Source organism: Pleurodeles waltl, chromosome 4_2 (assembly GCF_031143425.1).
Source record: "Pleurodeles waltl isolate 20211129_DDA chromosome 4_2, aPleWal1.hap1.20221129, whole genome shotgun sequence".
In the NCBI taxonomy this organism is placed as follows: Eukaryota; Metazoa; Chordata; class Amphibia; order Caudata; family Salamandridae; genus Pleurodeles; species Pleurodeles waltl.
The window spans coordinates 383,431,343-383,446,661 of record NC_090443.1 but is presented as its reverse complement, the minus strand read 5'-3'; the positions used below and the strand labels follow the sequence as shown (position 1 = coordinate 383,446,661).

The following is a 15,319-nucleotide window of genomic DNA, read 5'->3' as shown; positions in this document are numbered from 1 at the left end:
TGGCAGCCTCGCACTCCCCATCCCAAGATGCCACCCAACTCCATTTTAAGTGGATTCACGCTCCCTCTTCAATCACCATTTTAAACACTATCATGTGTCTTCACTATTTAGTATAGTGCTTCATTGATATCCCGCGAGTCCTCTGCTCTATAACTACAATGCCTACTTCCAAATGGATAGGGTAAGAACCATCTGAACAGGCTGAAACTTCTAGTTTACCTGATTATCTCCCATACTTACTAGTTGTACACACCTTCCCTCGATTCCTTCGGACAAGTGCGAAAAATTGTGATATTGGCCATTTTCTTCTGTTGTGTCTTGATGAAGAATCTTGCTTTATTGTGGAGATCATGTACATGCCACTGAACCGGCACACTTGTCCGACATCTTAACTCTCATTCCTACTACATGTTCTCATTTTAAGGCCAATTGTGATCTTTATTTTGGAAACCCCACAAGCAGGAAAATATGAATTTAACAACATCGAAGTTATCCTGGGTAAATATATTATATGCAATTCACATTCCTTCACACGGTTGTCCTCTCCTTGAGGCAAGTGCCAGAGATAGTGCCTCTGTTCTCAAATGTTTGTTTCATCGTATTGACCTCAGATACGATCTGGGTTGTCCCACATTCTCACTTGACTCTGCTTATTCTTTAACCAAGGGTTACCTTGGTCACAATGAAGATGAGGATGGTGATTATAACAGCCAACCAACAGACTGAGGACATCACATAGCAGTGTTGGCAGGTTGAATCTCCCGCTCTGGGAATGCATGTGAACGTGTTGCCGCTTGTGCAACCATTCAGAAGGGTTCGGAGGCAGTGAGGCTTGCGTTTTATGATCTGCTGTTGGATCTTGTTGGCCGAATGGTCTCTTTCTTTGTTTCGCAGGTAGGTAGCATATTCCAGAGCAGCTGTTTTGTCCACTCCTACTTTGCCAAATGCGCCTTGAGGTACAGGGGCAGCTAGGAGCTGGTGTGTCGGATAGGAGTGGGCTTCTGGATTGATTGTCATATTCTGCTAATGGATGTGGCAGGTTAAAAAAAAAAGAAAATATGTATTAAATATCTCTTTTTATTTTTGTTCCAATTATTACGTCAATACTGGTCCTTTTAAATAAATAAATATATATATATATTTTAAAGAAAAAACGTCCTTGTGAGTACATGGATACAGAGTTACTATTACAGACTGGACTTTAAACAGTAAAAACCGTTATTTTAAAATAGATCCCAGAAAGCTGTGCTCCTGTTGTAACTAGAATAGGTTAACCAAGTAGGGGGTGGGACTGACAAATTTTGTTTGTAACTCATCGCTTGCCTTGGACTAGAACCGGTGGGTAAATGTAGTCTGTCACTTCCTTAGTTCGTCTTTGTGTCAGGATAGTTCCTCCTCTGTCTGCGAATGTGTGCATACAATTGAAATGGAAAAAACACTGTAGTGGACAGTAGGGTGCTATTGGACCTGCCAGCAGACACTGGTGGATGTATCTGGCTGCTTCTGCTGAAGCCACAGGCTACAGAAGTGCTGTAGGATTGAGTGTGTGTCTATGATCAGTTCTCGCGTACATGGGCCCGTATTTATACTCCGTTTGCGCCGAATTAGCGTCGTTTTTTTCGACGCAAATTCGGCGCAAAACTAACGCCATATTTATACTTTGGCGTTAGACGCGTCTAGCGCCAAAGTATGGGCAAATAGCGTCATTTTTTTGCGTGAACGCCTTCCTTGCGTTAATGGGATGCAAGGAAGGCGTTCCCGTCTAAAAAAATGACGGCGACGCAAATGCGTCGTATTTATACTCCCGGGCAAAAGTCACGCCCGGGAGGTGGCGGGTCAAAAAACCCCGCATTTGCGCCACTATTTAACGCCTGGGTCAGGGTAGGCGTTAAGGGGCCTGTGGGCTCAAAATGAGCCCACAGGTGCCCTCCCCTGCCCCCAGGGACCCCCCCTGCCACCCCTGCCCACCCCAGGAGGACACCCAAGGATGGAGGGACCCACCCCAGGGACATTCAGGTAAGTTCAGGTAAGTATAATTTTTTATATTTTTTATTTTTTTTTGGGTGGCATAGGGGGCCTTATTTGTGCCCCCCTACATGCCACTATGCCCAATGACCATGCCCAGGGGACATAAGTCCCCTGGGCATGGCCATTGGGCAAGGGGGCATGACTCCTGTCTTTACTAAGACAGGAGTCATTTAAATGGCGTCTGGGCGTCGAAAATAATGGCGCAAACCGGGTTGAGGCGATTTTTTTGCCTCAACCTGACTTGCCCCATTTTAAGACGCCCTAACGCCATTTTCCCCCTACGCCGGCGCTGCCTGGTCTACGTGGTTTTTTTCCACGCACACCAGGCAGCGCCGGTCTGCTAGCGCCGGCTAACGCCATTCCATAAATACGGCGCCCGCATGCGCTTCAGAATGGCGTTAGACGGCGCTAAATTTTTTGACGCTAAACTGCGTTAGCGCAGTTTAGCGTCAAAAAGTATAAATATGGGCCATGGTTCTCTCTATCGAATCCCAACATCTGAACATACACTTCTAACAGAGCACTTTAGAACAAGTAAAAAAAAAACTCTAAAAGCAAGTGGTAGTACTACTCGGCCCGTGGCATGCCATTTCTGACGACCCCATATCACTTTAATCTGTTCTGACATTCAATTCTCTTTGAACCATGTCTTATATTATTAGAGGCTCTATAGTTTTTGACATGCATTGGTTTTTGGCAGACTAACAGCATTTGATGTGTGATCCATGTTCATCTAAACCAGGCTTATACTGATTCGCAGATCACATAGAATTAATCTTTTCATGTGCAATGCTAGAAAGATGTTTGTATTCGACCTTGCATTTCCTTGTTCACCCTGCAAAGATTTATCTGCTTAGTCGCAGTGTAGAATATCTGGACATGCGTTTCTCTTGAGGCTCAGCCTTGCTTCTTCTTAGAAAGACAGGGAAGGTTTTTTCTGATTCTTGAAGGTCCCATTGCGACTGTATTCTCTTTACAAAGCCTTATGAGGTGGTCTCCTCCTGTAGATTACACTGCTTTACCATGGTTAGAGTGACCACATTACTAAAGCTGCAAATTGGGACATTCCGATGACCTCACAGCAATACAGAAAAAATGACTTAAATATGGTCACTGATGTAAACGATGGACTACAATCTTGCAGCCAACACAGAATTAGGACTGCATGCAAGTGACGTGGTCATATAGTTTGGGTGTCAATTATGCTCTTAAGCCACAAACAATGAATACAGGCTAATTGACGCTAAAAGGTAAGGGTTTAAGTTAGCTGCCTAAATATTCATTAGATGTTGACATTTTCTGTAGACCCTGTTTATTTTTAGGGTCTTCTATATAGACTTAAAATTTAGAGGATGAAAAATTCCTGAAGTTAACCCACACTTGCAATCTAGACTGCCAGGTTGTGACCTCCAAGCAGTTTCTCTCATCCCTGCATTGAACACTTGTTATACCTGTCAGCCTAAGGGTGGTCTTCTCCCAAACTTACTTTCCTATTTTGGCTGATTTCTCATTTATTGGCCTTAGGAGTCTGCGCACTTTACCACTGCCTACCAGAGCTGAAGTGCTTCTGTTCTCTTTTTTAAACATGGTGAAATCAGTGTACACCGAATTGAAACATTTATTTTACCTGTAAGCCCGTAGTAAAGTGATACTGCTTGTACCCAGGGCGTGTAAATTAAATGTTACTAGTGGGACTACAGCACTCATTGTACTACCCACTTAAGTAGCCCTATAACCATGTCTCAGGCCTGTCAATGTAGTCTGTGTGTGCAGTCTCAAACTGCCATTTCAACCTGACAAAATAACACTTTATCAGGCCTAAACCTTCCTTTTTAATACATGTAAGTCATCCCTATGGTAGGCCCTACACTGCCCATAGAGCAGGGTACAGTGTATTTAAAAAGTGGGGCCTGTAAGTTTAATGTTTACATGTTCTGGTAGTGAAAAACTCTTACATTCTTTTTTCACTACTGCAAGGTCTGCCTCTCCCAGAAGATAACATTGGATTACCCTATTACATTTAATAAGTGATAACTTTCAATTGGGAGCAGGTAGAAAAATCAAGTTTGGTCTCTAAAGAAATGTAATGGTAAAGTTAGATTCTAAGCCACATTTCTGAAACTGTCCATTTTAGAAAGTTGTAATTTCCTTGTCCTAACCATTTGGTGCCTGCAGCCTGTATCCTGGGTCAAATGACAAGGTGTAGCAGGCAGTTGGTCTATGTGTATCACTCCCAGGCAGTAAGACAAATGGGGAATAGGCTTTGTCAGGATGGGCCATCTGTGTCAGGATGAGAAGGAAGAGCTGTCACCTACGAGCATTTGCGCATCACAAAGATGCTGACTCTCGCATTCACAAAGGGTTTTACAGTAGTCTTTTGTGCCCCCAGACAAGCTGGGGTCAGGGCAGGAAGGAAGGAAATCCCAGACTTCTCTGTAGGGGGAGGACTATAGAAGCTTCTCCCACTTCAAAGTGGGCACCAGGTATAAGTAGTGGACCCTCAGACCCAACTCTTAAGACAATCACTTCTGGACCTATGGACGACTCTTCCAGGAAAGACTCCCCAGCTGTGAAGCCTTCCCTGCTGCCCAAGCTCTGTTTTGCTGACCAAGGACTGCTTTGCTGCCTAAGGTCTGCTGTTGCTGCTGCACCAGGTCTCTTCTACCACTGTAACCTGCCCTGCTGAACCCAGCCTGCCTGTGTGGAACCAAGACAACAAATCTCTAAGTGTTTAAAGCCACTGGGATGTACCAGGCTTCTTTGATGTCAACGCAAGTCTTCGCATCTCAACGAAGCACAGCTCAGCACCAGCGCAATTTATCTCCTCCTTGGCGCTGATGCATCTCAGCACAAATCCTCACAAGCTCTAGTTGAAAGCTTTCTTGACGACAGCTGAAGTCCTTGCATCACAAGTAATTGTCAACGACTTCATCAACTCTGCTGCTGAGTCACGAATCTCGAGGCTGGACCTCACATCGCAGCTTCTCATTGATAACTCTTCAACGCCGACCCGGGCAGCTCAGTGCAAGGACTCTGCAACTCAGCACCCAGGCTACAATGTACTTTCTCAGCTGACTGACTCAATCCTGTGTCTGGCCTGCGCTCAGCCTGAACTTGTGACTTGGACCCAGTCCACTATGACCAGATAACTGCAGTTGGTGCTTTGTGACTCTTAGTGCTTGATTTCTTCAAAACATTCAGAATTCCATATCTCTGGTTCTACTGATTGGATTTTTTTTATTTTTTTTAAAAATCTGTTTATTAAACTTAATACAAAACAAAATGCAAAAGTATCAGTACATTACGTATGAATTGTTGAGAGAGTATCCGGCACTTCTCCATTTGTTTTTGTTTTTTTAACATTTGTACAATATACTGCACAACAAAACTGTATCTGAATGTACTGATTTTCATAAACATTATATAACTAATAACACATAACATGGAGATTGTTGTTCTAAAATATATATGTTGGCGTCGGTTATTATGGTAAAAGCAGGGAACTGTACAGGTCGTGGATACTCCTTTTTCTGTGTATGTGCTTTGGTATAGGGGAATAACATTGTCATAGCACAACCGCTGGGCAGATATATAATGGGTTAGACCTGATGTTACAATGGCATGAGGCAGTTTACGGCAATCTCGATTGCTATGGATAGTTTTAGTATTAGCGTATCTTTAGAATTTTGAAGAGATTACTTCAAGGTGGGTATTTGTCATTTTTGGATTCAATTCCAACTACAAAGAGGTCCCAACTGTCAATCCCGCTCTGTGCCTGACCTCTGTGCTGTAATTGCCTCAAGGTTCGAGATTCCGCCAGTGTATAATCATATAGGTCTCGTAACCAGAGGGACTGGGAGGGGGCGTTTGGGGCCTTCCAATGTGTAGCTATCAGACGTTTGTATGTCACGAATGCTAAATCTATAAACCTATGCTTATGTTTATCACTTTTTGTACGATGCCGTACGTTAAGCAGGCAGGATTCTGGAGTAGGGGTCAGTGGTTGGCCTACTAGGTCTGCAGATGTAGCAACTATTTGATTAAAGCCAGTATTGATCATGTGACATTCCCAGACCATATGGTAAAAAGTGGCTGCAGGGATAGCGCATCTTGGGCATATGGAATTAGCTCCTGGGTATATTTTATGAATACGAGCAGGGGAAAGGTATGTGTGATGCATATAATTAAATTGCGTGTATCTTAGTCTAAAGTTGCGAGATACGGATTTGATCGAGGTGAGGGCCATGTCCCAGGATTTTTGCGTCATTGGTGCGGGAAGAACAGAGTCCCAACGATGCTTGGCTTGGGTTAGAGCTTTACAGCTCTTTGTTAAGAGTATTTTGTATAGTTTAGTAACAACGTGCTTTGCCGCGCCCATAGAGAGCATTGTTGTAAGTAGTAGGGATTTGTTTGGCTCATTTTGTCCACAGCCCCATATGTTACGTAGGAGGTTAGTTATGGCATTGAATGTCAGAAAGGTTCGTGGTTGCATAACCCCCGCAACCACCAAGTCTGCAAATTTGATTGCTCTAGCGTCACTATATAGGTCCCCTATGTTCAGAGTGTTAATCGCCTGTACATCATGATGAGAGGAAAGTGCGTAGATACCCGGTAATTGTGGTATTGGGATTAGGGGAGAGTAAGGGAGGGGTTGCATTTTGCCCTGTACATATCTCTTCCAACAGAATCTGGCCGAGTCAAGCAAGGGAGTATTATATAATAGATGAGGGAGACCTGTTAATAACCATGTCAGTATCGTTGTTGGGGTTGTATAAGCCATTATTGCTGTAGACTCTATATTGGACGGCTCATTTAGCCATTTAGTGACCCATTGAAGTTGGGCTGCTGCATAATACAGCTCAAGATTCGGCATGCCTAGGCCCCCCTCCTCTTGTAGGTATTGTGTAGTGGTTAGGGCTACTCTGCGTCTGTCTCTGCCCCATAGCAGTTCAGTTAATAGAGAGTGCACCTTGTGGAAAAATGAGCGTGGTAAGTTCAGCGGAAGTGCAGAGAAGTAGTATAAGAACCTCGGTAAAATTAGCATTTTGACTAATGCTGTTCGGCCCATAGGCGATAAGGGTAGAGAGCTCCAAAATGACAAGGAGCCGCGGGTGGAGCGGAGCAGGCTATCTAAATTACCTTCTCTAATGTCTGACATAGAATGATATACTTGAACCCCCAAGTATTTGAAGGTTTGGTGCGACCATGGCAGTTGGTGCATGGGGAGAGATGCTCGTTGTTCAGGGGACAAACAGGTCAGGGGGAAGATACAGGACTTAGTCCAATTCACATGTAAGCCAGACACAAGAGCGAACCTGTTCAATACTTGCATTATTTCAGGTAGGGAGACAGAGTGATTACGCAAATATATCAAGGCGTCGTCAGCGTACAAGGATACTATGTGATATGTGTCGAACTCCTTTATGCCCCATTTATGTGCACAGCTCCTAAGCTTAATTGCAAGTGGTTCCATAGCTATTGCGAACAGCAATGGCGAAAGTGGGCAGCCCTGTCTAGTTCCCCTGTTCACCGGAAAGGCTTCCGAGACCACCTGACCAGTTTTAACTCGAGCTATTGGTTTGGAATATAATGTAGTGATCCAGTTAATGAAGCCTCTCTGGAATCCAAACGCCTTAAGGGTACTGAATAGATATTCCCAGCCCAACGTATCAAACGCCTTCTCTATGTCCAGTGATACAGTCACACTATCTGGGTCCGTGGTGTTGTGCATGATACGGATTAGACGTCTTATATTAAAAAAAGTAGTTCTTTCCGGGATAAATCCCGACTGGTCAGAATGTATTAAGTGTGACAGATGGGGGAGCAGTCTATTTGCTAGGATTTTCCCTAGAAGTTTGCAGTCAGTATTCAGAAGAGAGAGTGGTCTATATGATCTGACATCCAGTGGGTCACGCCCTGGTTTTGGCAGGACCACTATCAATGCTTCCCTCATAGAATCTGGCAATTGTTTTCTATTGCATGCTTCATTAAACACTTCCAGCAGGGGCCGTAACAAGTGAATGCTGTGCGAATTGTAATATTCTGGCGGTAGGCCATCTGTGCCAGGGGTCTTACCACGTGCCATCTGAGAGAGGGCCAGGCGAAGCTCCTCCATAGTAATGGGACCGTCTAAGATATCCGCATTATTAACGATGCTCGAATTTTGAGGAATCTGAACTAGGAATTCGGCCAATTGTTGTTCTTTAGGAGGGGTAGAGGATTGGTATAGCGTGTGATAATAGTTGTAGAAGGCCTTATTAATATCAGCTTGAGTGTTAACCTCTATACCTGTTTGTAATTTAATAGCTCCTATTGGTGATGATTGTGGGGACTGTCGCACCAGCCACGCCAGCATCTTGCCCGATCTGTCTCCCTCAGCATGTTGTCTCGTTTTGAAGTGTCTATAGTCGTGTCTGCTAAGGCTGTCATCCGTTTCTCTGTATTTTGCTTTCAGTGAAATCAGTGTTTCTTGTGAGGTATTGTTTGTTGAGACTTCAATCTCCGCCCTGTGTATTTTGGTTTCTAATTTTAGTAACTCCGTGGTAAGCATTTTCTTAATGCCCACCAATGCTGCCAAGCAGTGCCCTCTGATTACTACTTTATGGGCATCCCACTCAGTAGCACGATTCAATGTTGTGTTTTTATTTAATGAGAAATAGGTCGTCAAGCATGTGGCCAGTTCAGAGTTAAAAGGAGGGTCAGTCAGGGCATCTGGCTGCAAGCGCCATGTAGGAATGCAGGAGTGTATGTATCCCCATAGCAATACGGAATAGTGTGGGTTATGGTCTGATATAGTGCGGGCTAGATAGCCACATGTAGTTACCTTTGGGATTATGTTAGATGTAGCGAAGAGCATATCCAACCTAGTGTAAAGTTTATGCACTGGTGAGTAAAACGAATACTCGCGCGATGTGGGATGGAAAGTTCTCCACATTTCGCTCAGCCCATTATTCGATGCCCAATCTATCAGGTCTAGCGATGCTCGTTTAGCCGGAGTGTGCTCCAGTGGAGGGGTAGAGCGGTCTTTCAAAATATCTAGAACGCAGTTGAAATCCCCACCCCATATGGCATCTGTTGCGGGGTCGCTGAGCATGCTGCTGCCCAATGACACTAGGAAGTCGCGTTGGTTTGTGTTAGGAGCGTATAATGTTATCAGAGCTAAGGGACTTCCATCTAGAGTACCCTCCAGTATTACGTATCGCCCGCTGGTATCGCATTGAGTGCGGGACATAGTGTATGGGATTCCAGGGGCTATCCAGATTATCGTACCTCTGGAGAATGTCGAGAAAGTGGTACCATACAATTGGCCTTTCCATTTTGTTTTTGTGTATGCTAACGAGGACTCATCTAAGTGGGTTTCCTGCAGCATTGCTATATGTATCTGGTGTCTCCTAAGGTATGTATAAATCCGTTGCCTTTTGTTTACAGATGCCATGCCCTTTACATTCCATGTGAGGATTTTGTAATGTGTATTATAGCGATTATTTTGGGTCGCCATGGAATTTGAGTGAGGTGATGTGGGGGGATGCAGCTTGTGTCTGCAGAAGCCCGATTATCTTTGCTATTTGACCCCTATTCATAATATCTAGCCGCTTGGTTATTGATGTAGGAGTCCAGCCTTTAAGGTTTACATTGTGATGTGACGCTCTGCAAATGATATGTGTCAATACCTGTAACAATAAAACGTACTGTTCAACTACTACAATAATATCCACTATATATAGCAACAATAGTAGTAGTGATAAAGACAGGGGAGTGACGAAACTTGTCAACTTAGGGTAACAGTCCATACGGATCGGAGGGTGGTCCATGGCTATGGGTGGTTAAGTGACTTAGACCCGGCCTATTTTGCGTATGTTGGTGCCCTTATCAAGCAGTGTCGGCAGCAACCCGAGCATCCTAGGATTACGCAGACCCAAACGATAAAAATCTCCAGTCAGGGACAGCGGACGGGGTGTACTCTAGTGCTTAGAGACTGATATCTAACATATGTCAGATGTCATCTGCTGATCTTGGTGTGAGGGTAGGACCCCGATCAATTTCCATTGAGTCGGAGTTTAACTCTAGGTCAAGGTCTGCATCTGATTGCCCAGATAGGGATGTCGGAGACGTCTTGGCAAAGCGTGACGTAGATTGTAACAATAGTGAACGTTCGACACGTGATTGTTCAGGGGAGGGTTTGTTGTTTTGCTTGTTGCGGGGTCTCCGTTTATTCCTCAGAGGAAGGCCTTTATCGTTAGGGGATAGAGGGTCCCCCAGACCTTTTGCATGGAGCCATGTCCATGCGTCTTCAGGAGTAGTGAAAAAAAGAGTACGGGTATTGTCTTGTACGCGGAGTTTAGCGGGGAACAACAAGGAGTATTTAATATTGTGCCCTCTTAGATGCTCTTTGATCCGGTAGAATGAATTTAGTTTTTTATTAACTTCAGCTGTAAAATCCGGATAGGCTGATATTTGTGTGCCCTCAAAGTATATTGGGCCAATTTTCCGGAATAGCTGTAATATAAGGTCTCTATCGCGGTAGTTCAGTAATTTTGCTATGAGGGGACGTGGATAAGCACCCGGAGGTGGGGGCCTGCCCGGGACCCTGTGGGCGCGCTCTATTGAAAAAAACTTTGGAACATTATTTTTCAGCACCGTTTCAATTAGCCATTTTTCGCCAAAAAGTTCCGTATTGGGGTTTTCGACGCGTTCCGGGAATCCCACAAACCGGATGTTATTTCGCCGCGATCTGCCTTCGATTTCTTCGGCCCTGCGTTTGAGTGTCTCGACTTCTGCATTTATAGCGCTCATTTGGGATTTTACTGCCATCATAGATGGTGTGAGGTGTGACGTATCCTTTTCGAGCTCAGATACCTTTTCGGCTAGTAACTGATGGTCTGCGCGGAGTAGATTCACATCTTCCGTGAGTGATCCCATTTTCGCTTCCAGCGTTGTTTTAGTGTCAAGGATGGCTTGCAGCACTCTTTCGAATTGTGTTGAGTGCGCATGTAATGTCTCTTCCATTTTCTGGAGGGTTTGGTGTGTGTCAATAGGTCCGGTTGTTAAAGGCGTCTTAGTGGAATCCATGGTGTCTGGGGGTGCACGCGAAGTTTTTGGTTTACCCATCAGGAGATTTCTGTGCAATGTTTTTATTTATCTCTGGGTTCAACGTTGTGTTGCTTGACTTTATCGCAGTGGGTGAATATTACATCGTCGGTGTTGCGTCATGTGTGGCAAGTAGCAATCCAACTGCGACACGATGCCTGAGGATCCAAGACAGAGCTCCTCCTCACCCACTACGCACTCGTCAGTAGGCGCTATCTTAGCCAATTGCTTCTGCGGCTTATTTACATCTTCATGTCAATTAATTTTACGCTAACATGTCATGTACTCTTCATCCACCCCCAGATCAGGTACTACGTTTCTTTGCTGGACCACTCTGTGAGTATACGACGCGCTCACACTTGGTCTCGACCCGTTATGGTTGACTTGCACTACTTTGGACCCTTTGGGACCTATACTTTTTAGGTATTGTCAGCCTTTCAGACTTTTTCTGATCCTGGGCCTACGTGCACTCCAGTGCTTCCCAAGGGGTACTCTGAGAGTTCTATTGAGCACACCGGTGTCTTCCGGGCATATCCTTTTTCAGTGACCGAAGGGGCAGTTTACCACTTACCACCCATGAGACGCTTCACCGTCTACTATAATCACGACTCCAGTCGCCCCCTTTTTTTTTCCGTGGCGGCCGCGTTCGGGTGTCCCCTAACGTAACCGTGTTTCTATAAAGGATGCCACAAACATCCCGTGAGTCAGGCGCCCGCCGGATGTCCCGGACAGTTCCTTCGGCCCGCTACTCGCCGTTGTTTCCAATCTATTTATATCCTGATTAGTAGGAGAGGGTCCTTGCCCCTGTCACTCCTTGCGATCGCGGCTCCAGATGCCTCGTTTTTCCACTGGAGGCCGCATTCGGATCAGTCCCAGCGCGATCATGCAACTAGGAGGGGCGCCACGCGAGTCAAACGCGCGCCAGGCGTCCCGAGCAGCTCCCACGCTCCGACGCTCGTCTTCTCTTCCGACCTGCCTGTGTCTTGGTTGGAAGGTGAGGGTTCCTATCTCCGCCGCCCTTTGTGATCGCGGCTCCTAATATCTCGGCGTTTTTCTGTCTGCCGCGCTCGGGGAACTCCCTGCGCAATCTCGTAGCGGGAGAAAGCGCCTCAGGAGCCCCGCAATTTGGGTGCACGCCGAGCCTCCCGGGTAGCTCTCCCGACCCGACACTCTTTATCTCCTCTGATCTATTTATGTCTTGGTTGGGAGGAAAGGGATCTCACCTCCGCCGCTCCTTATGATCGCGGCTCCTGGTGCCTCGTTTTTCCGCTGGTGGCCACTCACATGCGTCTCCCAGCGCAGTAGCGCAACGTGAAATGATGCCTCAGGCGTCCCGCGATTCAGGCACCCGCCTGGTGTCGCGAGCAGCTCCCTCGGTCCGTCGCTCGACGTCGCCTCCGTCCCGCTTGTGTCCCGGTCGAAGGGAGAGGATACACACCTCTGTCGCAGGACGAGGCGTCTTTAACTCAGGATTCTTGTTATAGGCCGGGTCGGAGCTACGATTTATGCGTCCGACCCGGTCGCCATCTTGGACACGCCCCCTACTGATTGGATTTTTGTTGTTTTTGTGTGAAATAATTTACTCTGTCTTTCTAAATTGGTGGGAGATTTTACTTGTGTTGTGTTTTCACCTTATTTCTGTTTAACTGTTGCATAAATACTTTACACATTGCCTCTAAGTTAAGTTTGACTGCTTTTGTGCCAAGCTACCAGAGGGTTAAACACAGGTTAATTTGGGGTTTGCTTTTGTTTCACCCAGTCTCACAAATCAAAACACGGGACCAGGAGCGCTTTTAGGTCCAGCATACATGCTCCTATATAATCAATTATGTATAACCTTGGTTATACATAAATGTGTTTCATCCTGACCAGAAGTGCGGTTGTTGCCTGAGTAGGGTTTCACACCTTTCAAACAATAACCTAATTTCTCAAAACATTTACGGAAGAAAGCAACTTTTTCAACATTAGTGTTATGGGAGGGAGTGGACAATAGATTTTCACAAAGTTTCAGCAGCTCAGAGTATTATTTTTGTTCTATATATTCTGTGCTCTCAGAAAATGAGAAATCTGGGACTGAAATGTTTGTCCATTCTTTTGCCCTTTCGTGAAAGTGGGGCAGCCAACGCTGAGTCCAATTGATACTCAATTATACACATGCAAAAGGCAGTTACTTCCATACACAGCAATATGTATGTAGAAGGGTAGAGTGTTGGACACTGGATTACGAGTACTGCCACATCTACAAACAAATAGCAATATTCAGCAAGGAACCTACTAATACCAGATTTCTTTACCCTCAAACTGCTCATCGTGCACCTTTTCAAAAGACAAAGGTCTAAAAGTAAAGTGACCATTAATAAATATCTGTTGTACATAAAGTAATTTATACTGCAGTTTCTAGCAATTGTAACTAACTATAGAAACTAGTTACAAATGAATACGCTATTGATAAAAGAAGGATGAAAGCAGACCAGGGTATGGGGGGTTGCCAGCCCCTCAAAGGAGTCCCCCAGCCCACCCAAGTCGCATTAACAAGTGGAAAGCCACCCTTTATTAATTTTTAATGCTTCAAGTCTAGCCTAAGTCTCCAGGCCTAATCGACTAACTTTCATGACATTAAGCAAAAGGGGGGCTGTTCTCTATGTCTCTGGCAGATGTCAAATCAGCTGGCATAGAAGATCCTGATTTCATGCACAAAGGAGCATGAGAGGTATCTGTAGTGTCCTGCGGGACACATTCTAGTGTTTCACTAGGCACTCGGCTAGGGCTGACCTTACACTCACACCCCACACCCATCCAGCACAGGCGTCACCAGTCAGGTGACCCTGCCAATAAAATGGCCTGGGCGCACGTGCCCAGGGCCCATTTTACAGCACCCTACTACAGTGTCTGCGTCACTTCTTTTAGTAGCATGGGAGCCTAAGGCCCCCAACACTAAAAAGGCGACGAGGGAGGTTGCCCACACATGCCCCGTGAGTCAGATAGTACCAGCCCACGAAAGACTGAAACCAGGTCAGCTCGCTGTACATGGGGGAACGTCTCTGGCCGAACAGCACAGTGAGAAGGTCCCGCCCGCTGAGGACAATCCCCTGCGAGAGCGCACCCCACTCTATACACAGACTCAAGCCTGCAAAGAAAGGCACGGCTCGCAGCCCTCACAGCCTCAATAAGACTGCCGTGGCCGCTATAAGAGAGACGCAGTGGTGCTGTTGCGCACTGAGTGAGAAAATGCCGGGGCCGCCCCCCACCTCCCTTATCAGAAGAAACGTCCCACAGCATTAGGGAAAGCTGCCGCGACGTGGGAGATGAGATAGTGTTGTCATGCCCAGAGCTGCCCCCCCCCTTTCCAAATAATAACGCCAGAAGCACGTCCCGCAGCGTGAAGGAAGGCTGCTACAGCCGCGTAGGAGGGCAAATGGTGCTGATGCGCACCGAGAAAATCGTTGAATACAATGGCCAGGGCCGGCCCCTAGCAAAGTAATTCTGCCCGCAGCATGAGGGAAGGCTGCTTTGGCCGTGTAAAAAATAAAGAAAAGCTAAAGGAGCTGCCACGCACCAAAAGAAATTTGAACTGCCCAAAGGGGTCCCCACAGCAAGAGTGAGCCTCTTCACTACGAGGCTATAGCTAAAAAATGTTATTAAAAAAATTACAATAAAAGAAAGAATGAAAAAATGGAAGAGATAAGGATAAAAAAGAAGATGAATGCACTTACCTGCAGCCCCCTCCAGCCTGATGAACTCTTCCCTGGCAGCGTGGCTCCTCACCGGCATCAGCTTGGACAAACGTGGCCCGGTAGGAAGAAAGACTGTCTTCAAGCTGGAAAGTAGCGCCACAGTGGCATCTAGTGCCAAAGAAAGGTACTGCTCCCTATTTCTATTTTAAAGCAGGAAACAAGCACAAGCAACAGCAAGTTGCCAGCAACACCCCAGCGAGTGTCTGCGCAAGACCAGCAGTGCGCCCACAGATGGAAACAGCACAGAAGACGGAAATGATGTGTACAACGCTGCACAATGAAGGAGAAGACTGCAGCTGTCCCAGCCTAGCTGTAATAGCGAAAAATGGGTTTAAGTGCCATGCGAGGCACTAGGACAGCGCGCATGGCCTGCGCAGCCCCTGGTGGCCGTCTGCAGCCGCCGCCACTGCCAAAAGAACGCTACATGCCCCAGCAGTGTTGGACATCACCGCAAGATAAGAGAGGGACAT

At 46.0% G+C, this 15,319-nt stretch overlaps 1 long non-coding RNA gene across 2 annotated transcripts; it reads right to left on the bottom strand.

The window, feature by feature from the left end:
- Nucleotides 1–417: 417 nt before the first annotated feature.
- On the bottom strand, nt 418–15,027 carry LOC138294147 (uncharacterized). 2 transcript variants are annotated; one of them, XR_011203222.1, is made up of 2 exons: nt 14,829–15,027; nt 418–1,023 (listed from the first exon to the last, which is right to left on the bottom strand). It is a non-coding gene; the product is annotated as an uncharacterized lncRNA (long non-coding RNA). The 2 variants fall into 2 exon arrangements; XR_011203223.1 differs by having other exon boundaries at nt 418–1,020.
- Nucleotides 15,028–15,319: the final 292 nt, after the last annotated feature.